The sequence below is a fragment of the Scyliorhinus torazame genome, chromosome 4, assembly GCF_047496885.1.
Source record: "Scyliorhinus torazame isolate Kashiwa2021f chromosome 4, sScyTor2.1, whole genome shotgun sequence".
Classification (NCBI taxonomy): domain Eukaryota; kingdom Metazoa; phylum Chordata; class Chondrichthyes; order Carcharhiniformes; family Scyliorhinidae; genus Scyliorhinus; species Scyliorhinus torazame.
The window spans coordinates 312,670,353-312,693,805 of record NC_092710.1 but is presented as its reverse complement, the minus strand read 5'-3'; the positions used below and the strand labels follow the sequence as shown (position 1 = coordinate 312,693,805).

Below are 23,453 nucleotides of genomic sequence, written 5' to 3'. Positions count from 1 at the left end.
GGGTTACCAGACTGATTCCAGGGATGGCGGGACTGTCATATGAGGGGAGATTGACTAGGTTGGGATTGTTCTCGCTGGAGTTCAGAAGAATGAGGGGGGATCTCATAGAGACTTATAAAATTCTAACAGGACTAGACAGGGTAGATGCAGGGAAAATGTTACTAATGATGGGCGTGTCCAGAACCAGGGGCGGGATTCTCCGACCCCCGCCGGGCGAAGTCCTTTCAGCCCTGGCTGGCGTGGTGCCAAAGGCCTTTCCCGTCGGCTGGCGGCGCGCCAACCACTCCGGCGCGGGGCTAGCCCCTCAAGCTGAGGGCTTGGTCCCTAAAGGTGCGGAGAAATCCGCACCTATGGGGCGGCCCAACGCCGGAGCGGTTCACGCCACTCCATCCCGCCGGGACCCCTGCCCCGCCGGGTAGAGGAGAATCCCGCCCCAGGGGTCACAGCCTGAGGATTCAGGGTAAACCATTTCGGACAGATATAAGGAGACATTTCTTCACACAAAGAGTGGTGAGCCTGTGGAATTCATTACCACAGGAAGTAGTTGATGCTCAAACTTTGAATATATTGTAGAGGCGGCTGGTTATAGCACGGGGAGAATGGGATCAAAGGCTATGGGGAGAAAGCAGGATTAGGCTATTGAGTTGGATGATCAGCCACGATCGTGATGAATGGCTCGAAGATTCAAAAGGCCTCCCCCTGCTCCTACCTTCTATGTATCTACCCCCCTGAACTGCCACCACATCTCCATCTGGAACCTAATTCTCTTGTGAATCAGTATTGCTACCCCTGGGCTCCACTATCAAAGCCCGAGTGGAACACCTGGCTGACCCAACCCATTACGAAGCCTTACCTGATACTTCACTCAAAGTGGGTTTCCTGCAACAGCACCACATCAGCCCCAAAGCTCTTCAGGTGAGCAAAAACTCTCGCCTGTTTTACCGGAACCCCCCAGCCCCCACACATTCCACGTTACCAACTGAATTTGGGGTCTGTCAACCCCCTCCCCCTCAAGGCAGCCATTACCACCAGAGGGTGTTCTCATTCCCCCACCAACCTCCTAAAACTAGAGCCCACCCAAGATGGCACCCAGCCCCAGCCAACGGGTGGGACAAAGAACAACCTCCAATCACCGTCAGCCAACTACCTCTCCCCATCCCATCACAGAACCCCCCCCCCCCCCCACCACCACTTCCTCTTCAAACAGCAGGGTAGATGCAGGGAAGATGTTATCAATGATGGGTGTGTCCAGAACCAGGGGTTACAGCCTGAGGATTCAGGGTAAAGCATTTCGGACAGATATAAGGAGACATTTCTTCACACAAAGAGTGGTGAGCCTGTGGAATTCATTACCACAGGAAGTAGTTGATGCTAAAATTTTGAATATATTGTAGAGGCGGCTGGATATAGCACTTGGAGAGAATGGGATCAAAAGCAGGATTAGGTTATTGAGTTGGATGATCAGCCATGATCGTGATGAATGGCGGAGCAGGCTCAAAGGGCCAAAAGGCCTCCTCCTGCTCCTATCTTCTATGTATCTATGTATCTATGTCCCTGAAGACATCGTTGACCTAGTCGAGGTTTTATGATAATAATAATCTTTATTAGTGTCACAGTGAGGCTTACATTAAGACTGCAATGAAGTTACTGTGAAAATCCCCTAGTCGCCATGCTCCAGCACCTGTTCAGGTACACAGAGGGAGAATTCAGAATGTCCAATTCACCTAACAGCACGTCTTTCGGGACTTGTGGGAGGAACCCGGAGGAAACCCATGTAGACACAGGGCGATTATGCAGACTCCGCACCGACCGTGACCCAAGCCACGAATCGAAGCTGGGTTCCTGGCACTGTGAAGCAACAGTGCTAACCACTGTGCTACCGCGCCGCCCAATCGGTCAGCATTCATGATTATTTTTAGTGCCGTTATTGGATTTGAAGTGTCACTGTCTGGGATGATCTAACTCGTGCCGCACCCAATGGTCGCCATTTGATACTAACATTGGATAGAAGAGCCTTGCATTTACACAGCTCCATCATGTGATCGTAGCATTTTACATAAAATGGATGCTCAAAGTTGGGGACTTCTTGCATGCTGAGCAATGACAATCTCTCATATAAAAACAAAAATTGCTGGATTAGCTCAGGAGGTCCGGCAGCATTTCGGCTTCTGGAGGCCCTGCCGTTGGCCGGCGGTGAGATCTTCTGGCCCTACCGCTGCCAATCAGATTTCCTATTGAATCCACCACTAGCCTGCTATTGGGACTAGAAGCTCTCGCGAGCATGCACCCCTGCTTCTCTCCCCAGATGATGCCAGACCTGCTGAGTTTACCCAGCATTTTCTATTTTTATTTCAGATTTCCAGCACGTGCAATATTTTGCCTTTTTTCAAATGACCATCTCTCACTTGAATAAATACAATACTTCATCCCTCACTAGAAAGCATGTATTCCTCCACCCTCTCCATTATTAATAATTACATTTAACGGTGCAGAAAATTTAACATTGCAGTTTTTAGAATTGAATTTTGTCAGAGTGGTGCAGTGGTTAGCACCTCCGCCTCACGGCGCCGAGGATCCGGGTTCGATCCCGGCCCCGGGTCACTACCCATATGGAGTTTGCATATTCTCCCCATGTCTTCATGGGTCTGACGCCCACAACCCCAAAGATATGCAGCGTAGGTAGATTGGCCACACAAAATTGCCCCTTAATTGGGGAAAAGAAAATGAATTTTGTCTTCCTTTCCTCCCTTTCGGTTACCAGTAGACTTGACTACCGTTGCAAATGATAGGTAATTAATGTTACCAGATTAACGTGATGAGACATTGGATATTGTTCTCATAAGTTTTCCAGGCTGACACCCACTTCCAAACTACTTTTACAGATTTGCCAAGGATGAACTAAGAGGACCTGAATGAAAGATGCCAGATTGTTTGAAGCAGCCAGGTAAGGCAAATAGCCACAGTTGCGAGAAGGCTCGTAAAATTGTTGCAGTGGAGTCAATACTCAGTTTAGAGATCTGTGCATGTTAAAGCAAATGAAGCAATAAAGTTGTAATACTTGCACCTATTTTAAGAGTGCAAGTGAAGAATGTTCTCTGGTTCCTTGTTTTTTTTTTCAATTTAATTTACTCCACAAACTTGTTACATCAGAAGTGTTATTTTCTTTAAAAAATTGTCAATTTAAAGATGCCAGGTAGAATATCATTTTCATCAGGTATGTGGTTAAATTCTGATGCAAATGTGGCTTGGCACTTGTTCTAAACATTGATAATTCAGAACTGGGAGAGTGCAGTTGAAATATATTCTGTGAATTCGGTCTGAGTACAGAGGCTGTGGCTAAGGAAGTGGTTGTGTGACTTAAATTCAAACACTCCTAGAACAGGGTTCTATTTGATCTGGAAATTAGCCTGTATGAAACATAGTGCAAATCAGATTTCTACTTTCTGAGCACTAAAGCCATCACAAAGTGTTTTCAACCTTTATCAGGTTCAAATATTGCCAGCGGCGAGATTTAATGGTACAGTAATTGCAAAGTTGTTGAAACGAACAGAGCTATTTTTTTCTTAAGAATCCCCGAGAGGGATGGGCCTCACTCATAGAAACAGCACATCCCTTCACGCTAACAGGTCTCATGGGCGAAGTGAGACTTTGCCCAAAGTAGCGGCTATCTTCTTTTGTATCGGACTGGTTTCATCTTCCCGGAAACAACAGCAGTTGTTGTGGAAGTGACAAGGAAGGGGGTGGAAAGGGGTTAGAAAAGGATCAGGCTTATTTATTGCTACTGTTGCATCTGTTCGAATTTCCGTGGTTGTTTTCTGGTCAAAATTGAATAACAGCCATTTTAGATGCATGTTGTCTCAGATATATCTCGTCACAATGGTCTATTGAACCTCATGTGCCTGTTGGCCAGGATTGCAGGTGCCGAAGGTAAACAATGAATTGTACTGAATGAGCCGTCTAGACTGTTAGCTGGTGAATAGCTGTTCATGGACTGCACATCTTTCACTGCGATGAATATCTGAGACGTGCATAGTGTTTACTGGATATATATTTACCCATGAGCTGGAAACAACTGGTAGGACTGGTATGATGACTAACACAGCATGAACACATTTTATCCTGGGTGTGGTTGCTAGGTATTACTGTAATTAACCCTCTCACTGACACAACTTGTAGTTTTGTTTGTACAGCGCCCTTATTACAGTTACTGGGACTCCCGTGAGTCAGGTATATGACAAAGAATTGCCTCATCTGCAACACAGATTCCTGCAAGTAGGTCTCTTCTGAGCAAGGGTCTCCCTGACGTTGAGGTCTATGTTGCAAGTTCGTGAGGTAAGCCTTCGAGGTGTCTTTGAAGCCCTTCCTAGGTCCTTTTCTTGTTTGGATGACTTCCTTGAACTGGGCAAAGAAGATTTGCTTTGGTAATCGCGAATCTGACATCCTAAGCACATGGACGGCCTAGCAGAGTTGGTTTCGCTTGTTCATGGCCTCGATGCTAATGCTTTTGTCTCCTTCAAGGACACTGATGTTAGTACACCTGTCCTTCTAGCTGATGCGGAGTATCCATCTCAGACAGCGTTGATGTTACATCTCCAGGGCCTTGAGGTGGTGTCTGTACATAGTCCAAGCCATATAGAAGGGGTGGGAGGACAAATGCCTTGTACATGAGGATATTGGTGTCAGCATGGATGTCGCATCCTTACGCTCCTGAAGGAGCTGCTCACAGATTGGATACAATGTTGGATCTCCGCATCAATGTCAGTCTTAGGGGAGAGGTGGCATCCCAGGAATGGGAAATGTTCCACATTTGGGAGGGTTTCTCCCTTGACCTTGATGGAGATAGAGACCGGATCTTACCCTGGGGTGGGTTGATAAAGCACTTGAATCTTCTTGGCTTGAGGCAGAGACTGATTCTTTGGTATGTTTATGTGAAGGTGTCAAGCATGGCCTGGAGATTCTCCTCTGAGAGAGTGGAGATGGCGATGTCATCCACATACTGAAGTTCCACGAGCGATGTCAGTGTCACCTTCTTGTTGGATTCTAACCAGTTCAGGTTGAAAGGTTTTACGTCCATCCTGCAGAAGGTTCACTCCACTGGGAATTTTTCTCTTGACAAGGTGAAGGATGGTGGTGATGCAGAAAATTGTGGGGGCGATGACACTCTCCTGCTTGACTCCAGTCTTGACCTCGAATGTCTCTGTCTTTTTTCCGTCAGGAGGACTGTCACCAACTTCCTGTCGTGGAGGAGTCAGAGGATTTTTTGTAAAAATATTTTTATTCAATTTTTAATAGTTTTACATTTTAAACATACATCCCAACAAAGCAAAACAACAAAAAACCCTGACCCCCCACCCCCCAACACCCCAATAACACCCACCAAAAGACCCCCCCCCAGTAGCTGAAGGTAACCAACTCTTTAAAATGTCGGATAAACAAACCCCATCTCTTGTGGAACCCCTCAGTCGCACCCCTCAAACTAAAGTTGACCTTCTCCAAATACAAGAACTCCACCAAATCCCCCAGCCAGGGGGCAGCACGGTGGAGCAGTGGTTAGCACCGCTGTCTCACGCTGCCGAGGACCCGAGTTCACTCCCGGCCCCGAGTCAGTGTCCGTGTGGAGTTGGCACATTCTCCCACTGTTTGCGTGGATCATAACCCCTACAACGGAAGGATGTGCAGGGTAGGTGGATTGGCCACGCTAAATTGGAAAAAAGGAATTGGCTACTGCAAATTTATGTTTTTTACACCGAGTCACAGGGCGGAGAAGTTAACCTCCACCCAAACGGGACCCGCCTAGGAGCAATCTGGAGTGGGATCCTCCACATACTTCCCATCCATTTCCAGAATTTCCTCCACCAGCCGCTCCTCTCTTTCTTCCCTGTCCACCTGAGCCTTAAAGGCGATGATCTCTCTCCCTTCAGCGCCTCCCAGAATCCTGACAGCGAGACCTCCCTGATCCCGTTGAACACCAAATACTCATCAATCGTCTTTCCAGACTTTACACGACAAAAATCAGATCTGCCAGCAGCTCCACCTCCACACTGGCCTCTGTGCTGGTCCCCTCCAGGACCACATGGTCCGAGATAGCAATCGGAGAGTATTCCGCTTTCCTCATCCCCGACATCAACGACTTCCCCATAATGAAGAAGTCGATCCCTGAATACACATTGTGCACCAGTGAAAAGAAAGAATACTCCCTACCCGGTGGGGGCAGGAACAGCCACGGATCCATTTCCCCCCCGCCTCCTGAAGCCAACACCTCCCCGAGAAGGTCGACGAACACGGCTTTGAGCTACCCACCTTTGAATTCAACACTGCATTCAACTTCCACTCCCAAAATTCAACTGGTGTGCATCCAAATTTGGTTTGGTACTCACTATCCTCTTCCTGAACCCCGCATTGTCCCAATTCTGGGCATATATGCTAACCAATACCACCAGTCTCCCCTCCAAAGCACCCATTACTATAAAGCACCTGCCCCTCCCCCCCCTCCCCCGCCGGTTTGACACCACCTTCTCCATCTGAGACTTACCCTCAGATGGGTCTCCTGCAGCAGCACCATGTCAGCTCTCAAGCTCTTCAAGTGCGAGAAGACTCACACTCACTTCACCAGCCTGCACAACTCTCGCAATTTGCACGTTACCATACGGACCGGGGGTCTCAGTACCCCCACTGCCTCCTTTCAGTCATGATCACTGCTCCTGGCCCCGCCCGGTGAGCGGGACACAACCCTACCCTTGACTACTGTCAGCCAACTGCCTCCCTCATCCCAGAAGCCCCCAGCCACGTCCTCTTGAAATCACTTCTCCCTAGACCATTCACACCTCCCAGGTCCATTGAAACAAGCCCACATAGGTTCCAACGGCCGCGGCCCCTCCCCCACCTCGCTTCCATTCACTAGCCAACCTGCGTTTGCTAGCGAAGCAGCCCCTGCCAGAGCCCCCTCCCCTCACAGGCCCAATACCAATAAACACCAACATAAGACCCCCTCACCTCCAAACATCCCCACAAAATAGACCCCCAAAACAAAGGGAAACAAAGCCCAACTTTACCGCAATGCCCCCAAACCATCTCCTCTCAACCACATCATAAAGGAAAACAAAGTCCAAACTTAGTTCAGCCCAGCCCTTTCGCCCACTTGACTGCCACCACTGCCTCTGCCGCCTCAAAGTCCCTGGAGTTGTGTGTAACTCTTAGCTTCGCTGGGTAGACCATTCCAAACCGCAAGTTGTTCTCGCACAACGCTGCCTTCGCAATACAAAAGGCCGACCACCGTCTTGCCAGATCTGTCATGTGATTCTGGTTTTCTGAATACCACCGCCTTCTCACCTCGCCTCTCGGTTCTGCTTCGCCATTCTCAGCACTTTCTCGTTCACCCGGTAGCAATGGAAGCTGACTATCACAGCTTTTGGTGGTTCATTCACCTTCAAACGGAGCGACCGGTGAACACTATCCAGTTCATAGAGGGAGGGGCCCTCCTTCTCCCCCCAACAATTTGGCGAACATCTCCGCAAGAGGGCAGCACGGTAGCATAGCGGTTAGCGCAATTGCTTCACATCTCCAGGGTCCCAGGTTCGATTCCCAGCTGGGTCACTGTCTGTGCGGAGTCTGCACGTTCTCCCCGTGTGTGCGTGGGTTTCCTCCGGGTGCTCCGGTTTCCTCCCACAGTCCAAAGATGTGCAGGTTAGGTGGATTGGCCGTGCTAAATTGCCCTTAGAGTCCAAAATTGCCCTTAGTGTTGGTTGAGTGGGGTTACTGGGTTATGGGGATAGGGTGGTGTAGGCTTGGGTAGGGTGCTCTTTCCAAGAGCCGGTGCATACTCGATGGGCCGAATGGCCTCCTTCTGCACGGTAAATTCTATCTATGAAAATATGCCATTGGCTCCCAGCCCCATAGCCCCTTCCCACGATCTGCAGGTTTTACCTTTGTGACCTGTTCTCCAGGTCGTCCACTTTAGCTCTCAGCCATTCGTTACTTTCCAGCACCCTCCCCAGCTCCTCACCTATCAGGGTGATCTGGTCGCTGTGCTGTAACAATGCCTCCTCCACCCCTTTCAACATCTCTGCTTGCTCCCACACCACCATCCACATCTTTCCCAAAGCCTCCTTTGTCGGGGCCAGGGTATCATCCACCATCTCCTTGAGCGAGGCCATCACCTCCTCCGATGCCTATCAAAATGTTTGTCGAACTGTTGCTCGACCTCCACTGCCATCACTTCAGCCAGCGTGTCCACTTTAATAAGCGGGGCCCCACCCGGCGAGCTAGCTCCCGCCATCTCTCCTCCCATACAACTCCACACTGAACCCGAGCTCTCAGGCGGAGTATCGCTCACACCTTTACGCCCCGTATTCTTCTTCTGAGGTTTTGAGATCCTTTAGCTGCTGCAACATTTCTAGAGGTCAATCACATAGGATTTTCCCCCCAAATATGGGTGAAAAGGGCCAAAACAGAAAGCTCCAGCAGGAGCCACCTAACATGTGACATCCACCAACATGTCGCTGCCGGAAGTTGGGCTCAGAGGATGTTGATGAATTTCTCTGAACAACCGGCCTTTGAAAGGGTCTTCCATAGCACAGTAGCACAGTAGTTAGCACAGTTGCTTCACAGCTCCAGTGTCCCAGGTGCGATTCCCGGCTTGGGTCACTGTCTGTGGAGTCTGCACATTCTCCCTGTGTCTGCGTGGGTTTCCTCCAGGTGCTCTGGTTTCCTCCCACAGTTCAAAGACATGCAGGTTAGGTGAATTGGCCATGCTAAATTGTCCTTAGTGCCCAAAAAGGTTGGGTGGGGCTACTGGGTTATGGGGTTGCAGGGATAGGGTGGAGGCATGACTTAAGTGGGTTCTCTTTCCAAGGGCCGGTGCAGACTCGATAGGCCAAATGCACTATAAATTGTATGATTCTATGAGTCAAAAGCCTTCGGATCGTTGAAAGCCATGTAGATTGGTTGATGTTGCTCCTGGCATTTCCCTTGAAGTTGCCGAGCAGTGAAAATCATGTCCGCTGTTCTACAATTTAGTCGGAGCCAGACTGGCTTTCCGGAGGGATTTCTTCAGAGACTGCGAGAAGACGGCTAGCAAGGATTCGGGTGATGACCTTCCTGGAGATTTCTCGGTAGTTTCCATCGTCCCAATTTGGTCTATTTTCTTGAAGACAGTAGCGATGCCGACATCCTTGAGGTCGGCAGAATTGCAGCAACAGCTGATGGAGATGACGGGTGATCTCTTCTCCTCAAGGTTTGAAAGTCTCCGCTGGGATCACTTTCACGTCTGTGGCTTTTCAATTCATTGTGTTTTTAATAGTGGCTTCGACTTTATCCATGCTTGGTGGGAGTCCAAGTTCATTTTTTGGGGTATTTCTCAAACACGTCCTCATCTCTGGTTGTACCATGGTTTATAGGGGTTTATAGGAGATATGTGAAGTGTTTTCTCCATTGAAGGCTGATGTTTTCTCTGCCTCTCAAGAGGGTTCCATCTTTACTGCGCACTGGTTTGAGACCTAGGTTATTGTCCATAAATTGCCTTGGTGCCACTGAAAAAGCCCTGGGTGTCATGCTTGTTAGTGAGGAGTTTCAGTTCCTTGGCTTTCTCAGTCCACATTGGTTCTTGATTTCCCTAGTTGTACATAGAAACATACATAGAAAATAGAAGCCGGAGGAGGATGAGGCCATTCGGCCCTTTGGGTCTGCTCCACCATTCATTATGATCATGGCTGAACATCAAATTAAATACCCTGATCCCACCTTCCCCCCAAATCCCTTGATCTCTTTAGCCCCAAGAGCTATATCTAATTCTGTCTTGAAATCGCACAACAGCTTTAACTGCTTTCTGCGGTAGTGAATTCCACATATTCACCACTTTCTGGGTGAAGAAATTTCTCCTTACCTTCTTTGTACCTCCGCCTTGGCTAATTGATGAGCTCTCCCTTTGCCTTGATGGCTTTTGCCAGGCTGTCGGTGAGGTCTTGGATGGTGTGGTCATTCACGTCAAACCAGTCTTGGCGTTTCCTGGTGTTGTAGCCGATGATTCCTTCACAGCTTGAGATGATGGCTTTCTTCAGCTCTTTCAAATTTTCCTCCACTCCGTTAGAACAAATACTTGGAGAAGACGTTGTTGGAGGTTCACTAGCGTGCTCGTCCTTCTGAGCTGTTTCTTCATATTCTGCAGCTTCTGGTGGAGTTTGATGGACATAGAGGAGCAGATGAGCCCATGGTCTGTCCAGCAGTCATCTGGTCATTGCTTTGAATGAGGCCGTCCTTTTGGTCTGGGGATCGGATGATGACGAGGCTGATCATGTGTCAGTGCTTTGATCGTCGATGCCTCCAGGAAGTCTTGAACTTGAACTTGTACCTTTCAAAGGTAAATGGGATTGCGTTGGGAAAGACCAGGACCACGTTCCTTCCTCTGTGACACTGTATCCTCCAGAAGAGGTGAGGAGGGCAAAGTGGTGGTGGAAATTTAACGAGCAATCATTATTCAACAATCACTTTGGACTCCAAGCACTTGCAAGTGTGCACCTCTCTCCCTATTTGTCTGGCTTCCTGCTGCCAATTCAAATTGATAGGTGTTGGAAGTCAAAGACCTGAGGCAACAACTATCTGGCTCTATATGCAAAGGCATAGAATTCTTGAAAATATGAGTCTCATATGCCTTTTGTCATAGAATCCCTACAGTGCAGAAGGAGGCTATTCGGTCCATCAAGTCTGCACCTACCCTCCAAAAGAACACCCCAGCTAGGCCTACTCCCCCGCCTTATCCCCGCAACCCCACCTAACCTGCACATCTTGGGACACTAAGGGGCAATTTAGTGCGGCCAATCCACCTACCTGCACATCTTTGGACTTTGGGAAGAAACGGGAGCACCTGGAGCAAATCCACATAGACACGGGGAGAAAGTGCAGACTCCATACAGCTGGTCACCCAAGGCCAGAATTGAACCCGGGACCCTGGGGCTGTGAGGCAGCAGTGCTAACCACTGTGCCACTCATCTCATCAAATTAATTTTAACAAAACTATAGAAGAATGAACTTGCGTCCTGCCGACATGCAATCTGCCCAAGCCCGGAATTCCTGATCACCTCCAGTGATCCCTGTTGGAAGTACATGTATTTGCCTTGGGATGGGGATCACCTGCGATGGCAGCACACACACCGCTCATGTTTCAGTAGCTTTCCCACACCTGCTGTCAAGACTTACAAATGAAATGGGTGCCATCTGGGCAACATATTGCTGTTCGTGGAGTCGTACCCCAACAATAAGCCAACATCTTCTTGAGATGATGGTAGAAGATACAGAAGGGCAAAAAGAGATAAAACTAGCACCATATTATTTAATGGAGCTTGGTAGCAAACGCCGGCAGCTGAGTAGTTTACAAACTGCGAGTTGATTAGAATCATAACTTCTAATATCTCTGTCATGTGCATTCTTTGTATGTAGATTTGTCAGGAGCTCGTTATTTTCTTTTCTATAATGTGGGGTAGACTTGAAAGGGATGAAGGAAAGTGGAGGTGTTTCCTGTGAAAATAACTAAATGTGTGAGGGATTTCCATTTCTGTGCAGATTTTCTTTGTGTGCGGAAGTGAAGGTCAATGTGCAAGACGGAGTATGTGATGGTGATTAGAATGAGTCTGGTGATGGATTTGCAGTGCAAATATGAGGTTGATTTAGACCGTCTTCAGTAGCCTCCCAGTCAGAATGTGAATATTTAATGAGTATGAATTAGGAAATGGCTACTTCATTGTCAAAGTACAGTCTGTTCCCTTAATTAAATAAAAACAGGTTTTGATGCTTCAGCTGTTTATGATAGTTTAAAAATTCTTACATGAGATATGGGACAGCATTTTGTGCCCATCCTTAAATTGTGTTTGAACTGAGTGCTGTTAGAAAAACAGAGGTAATTTGAATATTTGTATTGGTAAACATTAGAAATACATTATAGTTTCAAGTGTGTTTAATTTAATGTTTCTTGCCTGGAAGGGTAAAACGTTTAGTTCGGTTTATGCTGGACAAAGGTCCATGAGTTGGGGTTGATTAAGTTCACCTGTGTTTCTGTTGTGTGTAGAGAGGGTTATGGCATGAAGAATAAATAGGCCAGCAGAGGTATGTGGTGTTGCTTAGCAACTGGGGCCTTGTAAGGTGGAGAAGCCTTTAAGTTTTAGCTGTGGCTGAATTTGTGGGAAGTTGGAGACAGGGTCTTGGGGAGTGGACATTTCTCAACCCTGCCAGAAGAAAGGCCAGACAGGGTGGGAGCTGCAAAGAGGCAGGCTTCCTAAAGTAAAAGTTACAGTCCAGATAATCCGGGAATTGGACAGAAAGAACGTTTAAGACACCTGGAGTTAAGAGAACGGAGATCAGGGTATTGTTCAGAAGAATTGGGCAGCACAGTAGCACAGTGGTTAGCACGGTTGCTTCAAGGCTCCAGGGACCCAGGTTCGATTCCCGGCTTGGGTCACTGTCTGCGTGGTGTCTGCACATTCTCCCTGTGTCTGCGTGGGTTTCCTCCGGGTGCTCCGGTTTCCTTCCACAGTCCAAAGATGTGCAGGTTAGGTGGACTGGCCATGATAAACTGTCCTTAGTGTCCAAAAAGGTTAAGTGGGGTTACTGGTTATGGGGATAAGGTGAAGGCGTGGCCTTAAGTAGGGTGCTCTTTCCAAGAGCTGGTGCAGACTCGATGGGCCGAATGGCCTCCTTCTGCACTGTAAATTCTGTATGATATTAAGTCAAGGAAGAGTAAACAAAATGTTCTAAACTAAAGAGACAATTGCAGGAACCAGATTTAAAGTGGAATGGCAGACTTCAGAGATAGATGAAACGTTTGATGCCATTTTAATACAGTCAGCAACCCTTTTTTTGTTTTAAAATTTAAAGTGCCCAATTCTTTTTTTTTCTTCAATTAAAGGACAATTTAGCGTGGCCAATCCACTTACCCTATACATCTTTGGGTTGTGGGGGTGAGATCCACGCAGACATGGGAAAAATGTGCAAACTCCACATGGACAGTGACCCGGGGCCAGAATCGAACCTGGATCCACTGCGCCACCCCGGGGAAAACATAATCATGAGAGAAGATTTTAAAGCATCTTTTTGGGAGTGGTGTTTGGAAATTCTCATGTGACAATGATCTGGGGGTATTCTGAGGAGACATCCACAAACATTCACTTGGGATTCAGAGTGGAGAGTGTATTTGCCCCCAGTAATCTTGAGTGCTTGAAAGGGACTTTTTTTGTTAATGAGACCATTGTAGATTAAAATGTACTTTGTAATCCAAGTTAATCTTTAAATCTGTGTGTATTTAATCCAAGGGGGGGGGGGGGGAGTACATGAGTAATGTATAATAATCCAACTTTTCATGTTGAATAAATGTTTCTTCTTGTTGTTAAAACTGATTAGCAGTCCTGTGACTGTTCCTCCAAATTTTATAAAGAAAAAGTAAAAGTTATACTTTATTGAGGATGATTCTTTGATCATCCTGTCCAGCTATAACATCAACTGGGATGGTAACAGTAGCTTGCAAGGCCATTCCAAATGTCATTTTAAGTCAACCACATTGCTATGGGCCTGGAGTCACATGTCGGTCAGACCAGCTAAGGATAGCAGATTTCCATCCCTGAAGGACATTCGTGAGCCTGATGGTTTTTTTCCAACAATGGTTTCATGGTCATCATTAGACTTTTCATTCCATATTCCTATTAAACTCAGATTTCACTATCTGCCATGGCGGGGATTTGAACCCGGGTCCCCAGAGCATTACGCTGGGTCTCTGGATGACTAGTCCAGTGACAGTACGACTACGCCACACACACTTCATGAAATCCCAGATTGAAATCCCTGATGCCAGCCTCAGTGGTAGTCAGGGCACTCGACCCCACTACTCCTGAAAGTATGATATGAGAACAAGATTGGGTTTGGCGTTAACGTGTGCGCCACACCCACCCGGTCTGCGTGCACAAACACACCCCTCCCCCCACACCCCGATACTCCGCAAATGAACACTCACCTTTAAGGCTCACAGACAAAGAATGACAATGTGGATGACACAACACCAGACGGCACCATTGTCAGTGGAACTCGACGTTAGCAAGAAGTCAATTGATACATTGTCACAACCATTCGCAAATCAGACTTTTCACTTCTCAAGCAAGTATGTTGCAAGCACAGGTTTTCAGTTCTACGCAGGGTGGCATTTTGTTACTAATTGCTTTTCCTGAGACCTTGATGATACTTCCTGATCATTTAATTGCATTCTTGGTCGTGTAATTTGCTTTTCCATTTTTTTGTGTACAACTTAGTCTGTTATTTGAGTTTCAAGTGAAATGCCAGGGATACATCTTTATTTTTACAGCACTTAGTGGAACATGTGCTGTGATTGAGTGAGACTGCAGGCATGGCTCCTACATGTTGTTTATAGTCATATTAGATGCTTGAGGAAAAAGTAGAAATTTCTCCTGCCAATAATTTACAACAAAAGTTAGTGTGAATAGAGAATGGTTCTTGAAGTTCGAGAACTCCCGTTAAATCAAAAAAGCGACAAGCATTCTTTCCATTGTCAGGTTTTGATTGGAGGTGTGCTGTGGATAATTTTGTTGAATGCTTCACTTTCATTAAATGTTGGGCTTGGAAAATAGAAAACACAGTTTTGCCGACCTGGAGTTTAGATGCAATGAATGTTACTTAATACGGGAGGTCGAAACATTTGTCAATACACTTCTTGAGGGTTTTCTTTCACGTTATGACATTTTCATTCTTGTCACATTTTATTGATTTGATGCATGAATGAACACACAATCACCTGGAGGGGGGGAAATGATGGGGTTGTTTTTTGTTTGAGGGGGAGGGTTGCTGACATGGGTGTGGTGGAGTTGGGAAGGGAGAGATGGCGGCGGACATCCAAGGCCGGGCTTAGAAGGGTGCATGATGTGGGCCCGGGCTTGGCTAAAAAATGGGTATGTTTGAACGGCAGGGGATGGAGTATTTCAGGGATTTGTTTACAGGGAGCAAATGCGTGGGGCTGGAGGAGTTGGAGGAATTGTATGTGCTGCCCAAGAGGATTTTGGTTCCAGCAGGTGAGGGATTTTATGAGGAGAGAGGTGCCGACCTTCCGGGGGCTGCCGCTCCTGGAGTTGCAGGATAAGCTGTTATCAGAGGAGGAGAAGGTGTAGGATATTATAAAGACTTGATGGATTCTGGCAGGGGCTCTTGGATGTGATGTCTGAGGTGTTGGGTGTGGGGGTGGTTCCGAGTCTGGAGGTGAGGGGTCAGCAAGTGGGAAGTGGGGATTTGGAGGGGTGTAAGGGGGTTAACAATGGGGGTTACAATGGGGAAGGCGGGATGTGGTGGGGTGTTGGTATCGGGGTTTGGAGATCTGATGTTGTATGTTGGGTTGATGTGTTCTTTTGATTTTCAGTGAAAATATATGTAAAAAGCCTTGAATAAAAATATTAATAAAAAACAAATGCGTGATCAACACTTGAAATGGTTGACAGGGTAGGACTCTGACTCATTGAAGATATAGTTAGGAAACGTGTATCTAGATTGACCAGTTAAGCTGAATGAAGCCTTTCTCCCCTCGATTTATTTTGTCCACCCGTGTACCCAGAGATCAGTGCTGGAGCTTGGATTGCTGCATCCATGAAGCACGCACAGCTCAAACCAGGTTCACAAAGAACAATCTGTCAATGGAAAGCCACAAATTGTACTTATTCATTTATAGCGCATCTCAACACTGCTCATAATAGGGCAGCACGGTGGCGCAGTGAGTTAGCCCTGCAGCCTCACGGCGCCGAGGTCCCAGGTTCGATCCCAGCTCTGGGTCACTGTCTGTGTGGAGTTTGCACATTCTCCCCGTGTTTGCGTAGGTTTCGCACCCACAACCCAAAGATGTGCAGGTAAGTGGATTGAACACGCTAAATTGCCCCTTAATTGGAAAAAAATGAATTGGGTACTCTAAATTTATAAAACTGACTCTCCCTTAAATATACAGGTGTTTACAGAATTGATGTCATCAAGCGTATGAAATGTTATACAAGGAACTGGTGTCACTGAGATTTGGGACAATCTGTTAGTTTAAAATAAAAGTTAAATAGAACAGTTAAGTCAAACAGGTAATTTAGGATAGTTGCTTCACTCCACAGAACCTTTATTTTTCTGTCTTATTTTGATAGTGTGGGTATCCAATGTTGAAGAATGTTAGGCGTGCAATAGTTTTGTGCTGCCGGAGAGCATTTACAACTGGTCAATCATTGAACAGCAATGCTACTAATCATTGCAATGAACTACAATGTGGGTGGCTTTACCACCTCCACTGTTTAATCTCCATTATGGAAGCCTCCCGTGATATTCATGGCACTGTTCACAAGTTTCCACTTGTCCCGGTTTCATTAGCATTGCCAATTATCCAAAATGCGATCAGTTAACAGAGTGACGTTTTACTTCCTGTTCATCCTAAAGGTACTGAATGAGAAATGAGTGGTTGTCACGGTATGTCCCTAAATATGATTTATGTGCAAACATTGGGCCATGGCCGTAGGTGTGGGCCAATTTTCTTTGCTCCAGTTATTGGAAACCAAATTGCTTCTTCCATCTTCATTCTTATTAAAACAACATTGTGAGAAGCCATAAAAGTGATTGTCAGAGAAGGGCGGCACCAACAGCAAGGAATCATTCGAAGAAAATAGATGCTTGTTAATGAAAGTAGAAACATTCTGCCTTTAACCCTACCCCACCCTCACTCCCCCAGTTCAAATTTTGCACAAAAAATATTAAAAACAAAATCCTAGAATTTGGAACCAGCCTGGGCGAGGATAAACTATGTACCCACATCACATTTTAACTACACATCCTGTGAATCCCGCCGCCGCCGTGTCCCGAAGTCTATGCCACCAGAGATTCGGCGGGGGCGGGAATCGCGCTGCGCCGGTCGGCGGGGGCGGGAATCGTGCTGCGCCGGTCGGCGAGCCCACCCCTGCCGATTCTCCGGCCCGCGATGGGCCAAAGTCCCGCTGCTGGAATGCCTGTCCGGCCAGCGTGGATTAAACCACCTTTTGAACTGCGGGACAAGGTGGCGCGGGCAGGCTCCGGGGTCCTGGGGGGGCGCGGGGCGATCTGCTCCGGGGGGTGCCCCCACGGTGGCCTGGCCTGCGATCGGGGCCCACTGATCCGCGGGCGGGCCTGTGCCGTGGGGGCACTCTTTTTCTTCTGCCTTCGCCATGGTCTTCCTACAGATCGGCCCTCAATCTCCTTTCCTCAAAGGAGAACAATCACAACTTCTCCCACCCAATCTGGGAGTTACATTCCCTCATCCTGGAACTATCCTCAGCACCTTCTCAAGGATCTTCACCAAGTATTCAGAGTAACTTGCCTTCTTTTATACCCCATGCCTCTATTTGTGAAGCCGACGATCCCAGATGCTTTGCTGACTACTCTCTCAATATATCCTGCCACCTTCAATGAATGACCTATGAAACTTTAGGTTTCTCTTTCCTTGCACACTCTTTAGAACTGTACCATTAAGTACATATTGCCTTTCCCTTAGCCGTCTGCCAATATGCATCAGCTCACACTGCCCTTTATTAACTTTCATTTGCCATTTGTCTGCCCATTCCATTAGCCTCTCTATGTCCTGTTGCTGTCTCTTGGTGTCATCGTCACTCGTTGCCACAGTTCCTAGATTAGTGTAATTTATAAATTTCCAAATTTCACTCTGTATTCCCATCCGGATCATCAATAAATATCAAAAAAGTGCCCTAGCACCGACCCTTGGGGAATACCACCCTGCAGTCTGAAAAATAACCATTTACCATGGCTCAATGCTCCCTTGTCCTGAAGCCATTTTTTAGATCCATTTTGGAACTGACTCTCCGATTCCACGAGCCCCAGTTTTTTGTCCACTATCCTTTTATGGTGTCTTTTGTCAAACACTTCCTTACAATCCATATCTACATGCATTCACTGCATTTTCTTCATCAACTTTCTCTGTCAACTCCTCAAAATTTCAACGAGATTTAAAAAGTTTTGTTTTTTTAAAAGCGTGCTTGACGCATTTGAGGTGAATTCTTCAAATGAGGGCCCGGCCAAATATAATAACATCTGAGAGGGGAAGTGAAGAAGAAAATAAAACTGTCAAAGAGCGAATATGAGAATAGAATGGCAGCTGACATAAAAGGTCAACCAAAAACCTTCTACTGGCATATAAATAGTAAGTGAGTAGTTAGAGGTGGGGTGGGATCTATTAGATCAAAGAAGGAAATATATGCTTAGAGGCATAGGACAAGGCTAGATTACTTAATGGGTTCTATGTATCAGTGTTTACTAAGAGGATGCTGACAAAATATCAGTAGACGTGGAGATGTTAAAGATAATAGTTGAAAATTGATAAGCAGGATGTACTGGAAAAGTGACAATGGTAAGAGTGGATAAGCCACCTGGTCCAAGTGGCTTGTAGCCCAGGTTGCTGAGGGACGCGAGGGTGGAGATAGGGAGGGCTTGCCATCTTCCCTAGACGGTGGAGGTGCCGGAGGATTCGAAAGTGGCAAATGTGACACCTCTGTGAGGACTTTCCTCGTAATTACCGACAGGTCAGCCAGGTTTCAGAAACAATAATCAGGGGGAAAAATTAACAGGCACTTGGAGAGTTTTGAGTTCATTTAGGAGAGCCAGCATTGATTTGTAAAAGACAGATCGTGTTTGACTAATCTAATTGAAGTCAGTCCTCTTACAATTCAGAAGTTGTACTTTAGATGTTTCCTTGCTCTTCTCCACTGCTAATCTAACCCTAATGATACAATGATCACTCTCATCCAAGTATTCCAGGATTTTGACCCAGCGACAGTGAAGGAACAAGTCAGGGTGGTGAGTGGCTTGGAGGGGAATCTCCAGGTGGTGGTGTCCCCAGGTATTTGCTGCTCTTGTCCTTCTAAGTGGTAATAACTGTGGGTTTGGAACCTTAATGAGTTCCTGCAGTGCATTTTATAGGTGGTACACACAGCTGTCACAGTTTGCCAGTGGTGGAGGGTGTGAATGTTTGTGGAAGGAGGAGCAATCAAGTGGGCTGCTTTGTCCTGGATGGTGTTGAGCTTCTTGAGTGTTGTTGGAGCTCCACTCATCCAGGAAAGTAGAGAGTATTCTATTACACTCCTATGTATTGTAGACAGTGGACAGGCTTTGGGAGTCAGGAGGTGAGTTACTCGCAGCAGATTCATAGCCTTTGACCTGCTCTGGTAGCCACAGTATGTATATGGCTAGTCCCGTTCAGTTTCTGGTCAATGGTAACCCCCAGGAAGTTGATTGTGGGGGAATCAAAGATGGTAATGCCATTGAATGTCAAGGGGCGATGGTTAGATCCTCTCTTGTTGGAGATGGTCATTGCCTAGCACTTGTGTGGTATGAATGTAACTTGCCAATTGTCAACCCAAGCCTGGATATTGTCCAGATCTTGCTGCATTTGGCCATGAGCTACTTCGTTATCTGAGTTGTGAATGGTGCTGAACATTTCCCATATCCAGCAATGTTTTCTTCCTCATTGGATTGAGAACATTGTCATGCAAGAGTGCCTTTAAGAAATGGCTATGTAAGCAATGTACCTTTAAGAAAACAGTGATGTCAGAGAGTGGGTGGGGCTGGTCAGCCATTTTGCAGATTTTTGGTTTCAATTTAAAAACAGTGTCTGTGTTTCCAGAGAGCTGCAAGTTTTGCAGTTGGTTTTACTGAGAGCAGCTAAACAGTGCCTGGCTGGTTTTGATGAGAGCAGTTTAAAAGTAGAAAGCCAGTTTGCGACAGTCTCTGCCATTCTACAGAAAATATATATATCCTTTAACCTGATGTGATTCTGTTTAAAGGTGTTAAGTCTCTTGGAAGTTTGAAGGAACATCTTAAGGAATTATTTACTGCTGCAATATTTTCTGAGTTATCTTTGAAGTAAGGGGTGTTAAGAGATCCAACGTTTATTTAAGATGTTAAATTGAGTTCATGGAATAAACAGTGTTTTGCGTTTAAAAACCCACGTGTCCATAATTGTAATCCCACACCTAGGGAACAAGCCGTGTGCTCGGAAAAGTAACAAATCCATTAAAGGGAGAGGTTGGTTGAACTCCATGATACATTTTGGTGTTCTGAAAAGCCTCGCCCATAAAACATGCTGTTCAAGGAAACTCTCCTGTACACACTTCATGAAATTCCTTCCTCTCTTTACTCATTATCCCTATTGGCACTTGGGGTATGAAAATCCCCAATATCTGTGCTTTCTTACACACCTCTGTGCTTTCTCCTGCAGGTTTGTTCCCCTATCTCTCACCCTCCTTATTTGGAGGCCTATAGAAAAGCCCCAGTAGCATGATCATTCCTTTTGCTTCTCAACACTAACCAAATTGGGATTCTGCCCTTGCCACCTCCAGGACATTGGGCGTCATTCTCCGACACCCCGCCGGGTCGGAGAATGGCCATTGGCCGCCGTGAATCCCGCTCCCGCCCCCGCCGAAGTCTCCGGTACCGGAGATCGGGCGGGGGCGGGAATCGGGCCACGCCGGTTGGCGGGACCCCCCGCTGGATTCTCCGGCCTGGATGGGCCGAAGTCCCGCCCAGGAATTGCCTGTCCCGCCGAGGTAAATCAAACCTGGTATTTACCGGCGGGACCAGGCGGCGTGGGCGGGCTCCGGGGTCCTGGGGGGGGCACGGGGCGATCTGACCCCGGGGGGTGCCCCCACGGTGGCCTGGCCCGCGATCGGGGCCCACCGATCCGCGTGCGGGCCTGTGCCGTGGGGGCACTCTTTCCCTTCCGCCTCCGCTACGGCCTCCACCATGGCGGAGGCGGAAGAGACTCTCCCCACTGCGCATGCGCGGTAAACTGACAGCGCCCGCTGACGCTCCCGCGCATGCGCCGGGAAACTGACAGCGGCCGCTGACGCTCCCGCGCATGCGCCGCATTTCCGCGCCAGCTGGCGGGGCAACAAACGCCATTTCCGCCAGCTGGCGGGGCGGAAATCCCTCCGGCGTCGGCCTAGCCCCTCAATGTTGGGGCTAGGCCGCCAAAGATGCGGAGCATTCCGCACCTTTGGGCCGGCGCGATGCCCGTCTGATTGGCGCCGTCTTTGGCGCCAGTCGGCGGACATCCCGCCGTTGGGGGAGAATTTCGCCTATGGTCCCTTTCCAACACTACAATGTCTTCCTAGATCAGAAATTCCAGAATAACAAGCCAAGAGCTAAGGGTCATGATTAGAAATTCCTGAGCAAAGTGGGACTTGAAATCAACAGCATCTTACTGAGGTCAAGTACAGATGAAGGAAGGTATTTGATTAATTTTGTTCATCCTTCTTTAGAAATCTGTGGTATTCCAAATTCTCTCTTGATTGGCTGCAAGAGTTTTTGACTCCGTTATCCTTTTTACGCTCCTGGAGCTGTCAACTCAGCAGGTTTAGCCAAAGAACAATTGAATCATAAAGAGTATGTTGTTCCAAGTTTGATAGCTGGTCTGTGCTGAATCAGTTGAACTTAGCCAACTCCCCTTTAGGGAGCACTATAATTAATCTCACTGCCTCAGGATTAGGGGAGGAGAAATAAAGCAAGCAGAGCTCCTGCTCCTCTGTGGGTGGGTGAGCATCAAGTTCGGATGGGATTGATTTCAATTTTCCTTTTTTCACAATTCGGTGGCCAATTGACATTCACGGTTGAGGTTCACTTAACAACTTGCAGTTACATAGCACCTTTATTGCAATAAAACATCTCAAACTGCTTCTCACAGGAGTGCAATCAAACAAGCCCAGTCATAAAGAAAGTATCTGAATGCAATCCTTTGGCTGCCCGATACCCATAGAGCTATAGCCCAGCAAGGAATGGGTGTCTTTCAAAGGCAGAACAAGACTTACATTTGCATAGCTCCTTTCACCCTGGGACACCCCAAATACTTTTTGTGAAGTGTAATCATTGTTGTGGCTTCAGAAATGTGGCAGCTAATTTATACACATCAAGCTCCCATCAATGGCTACGAGGTAATCATCAGCTAATCCGATATGGTGATGTTGATTGAGGATAAATATTTCCCAGGAGTAAAGAAAATTAGAGGGAAAAAGACATCTCTGCCAATCTGTGACTGCCACCACCTTGGAGGACAAGGACAGCAAGCGCATGGAAACATCTCCACCTCTAAAGATGCCCTCAAAGGTGCACACCATACTGACTTGGAGATACATTGCCGTTCCTCCATTGTCAGTCCTGGGATTCCCTACTTCTGGGAACTGTGGCGGCATGGTAGCACAGTTGTTAGCACTGTTGCTTCACAGCGGCAGTGTCCTGGGTTCGATTCCTAGCTTGGGTCACTGTCTGTGCGGCGTCTGCGCGTTCTCCTTGTGTCTGCGTGGGTTTCCTCCGGGTGCTCCGGTTTCCTCCCACAAGTCCTGAAAGACGTGCTGTTAGGTGAATTGGACATTCCGAATTCTCCCTCTGTACCCAAACAGGCGCCGGAGTGTGGCGACTGGTGGATTTTCACAGTAACATCATTGCAGTGTTAATGTAAGCATACTTGTGACAATAAAGATTATTACCTAGACTGTAAAAGGTTAAGAAGGTCACACATCACTAATGACAAGTAGGTAAGCTGACATTGACTTTGATGTCCAGAAATCACACTGAATACAGAGGAAGGAGCATCTGTGAGAACAAAACTGAGAAGCTCCTGGTGAGGAAGGGTAAAGAAGGATACAAGCTTCGCATGGACTCAGTAAGGAGACAGAACAGGCTGTGTGTGGAATGCAGATCTAGAAAACTAGACTTCGCTTTGAAGGAACTAAAAGGGCTTTGTGGGTTTCTTTTCTTGTGGGGTTACTAATCCGCCTGTTATTGCTCATGTCCCAGCTGGGGCTGTGCAATCGAAACAATTAAAAACATTTTTTCTTCTGAAACAGAGAGGCAACACAGACATTAGATTTGGCGAGCTCATATTTTTTGTGACATGAAAATCCTGACGATGCATCATTGGCCAAAGAAAAGCCCGAAACGGGGCTGTAGTTTTGACCTTTCATTAATTAGTTGGCGTGGAGATATATCCATATGATCACAAAATCCTGCCTCTGAGCTGGGGATCCATGCAGCATGCAGCTCTAAACATGCTTTCAGGCAGAGGCGTGTCATTCTTCACGACCATTCTGAACCAGTCCTGCCAGCAGTCTTATGAAAATGACCACGTGGCACATAGCTGGGTTGTGCAAGCAGAACAACAGCGTGCAGTGTCTATACAAGGAAACACTGTACTGCGATAGACGCACTGACTGAGCATTTGAAACAAATCCTAACTTAGTTGTTTAATAAAACCACAATGAAATGTATTCAAAAAATGGTGATTTGGAACTGAAAGCACTTTTACACCCACACAGCAATGCAGTTTCAAGCAGTGGTATTTTTGTTTCCCTTTTAAAATAGTTCTGAATAGGCAATCTGTAGATACAAAAAGTTATATGCCGTAAATAACAAGATAA

General features: G+C 47.0%; 1 long non-coding RNA gene across 7 annotated transcripts in view; it reads left to right on the top strand.

Moving 5' to 3' along the window:
- Positions 1-23,453, top strand: part of LOC140411075 (uncharacterized) — a 655,969-nt gene that overhangs the window by 619,148 nt on the left and 13,368 nt on the right. For all 7 annotated transcript variants that reach the window (XR_011940809.1, XR_011940807.1, XR_011940806.1 and 4 more), the window contains one exon: positions 2,883-2,944. This is a non-coding gene — a long non-coding RNA (uncharacterized lncRNA). The remainder of the gene's footprint in view (positions 1-2,882; positions 2,945-23,453) is intronic.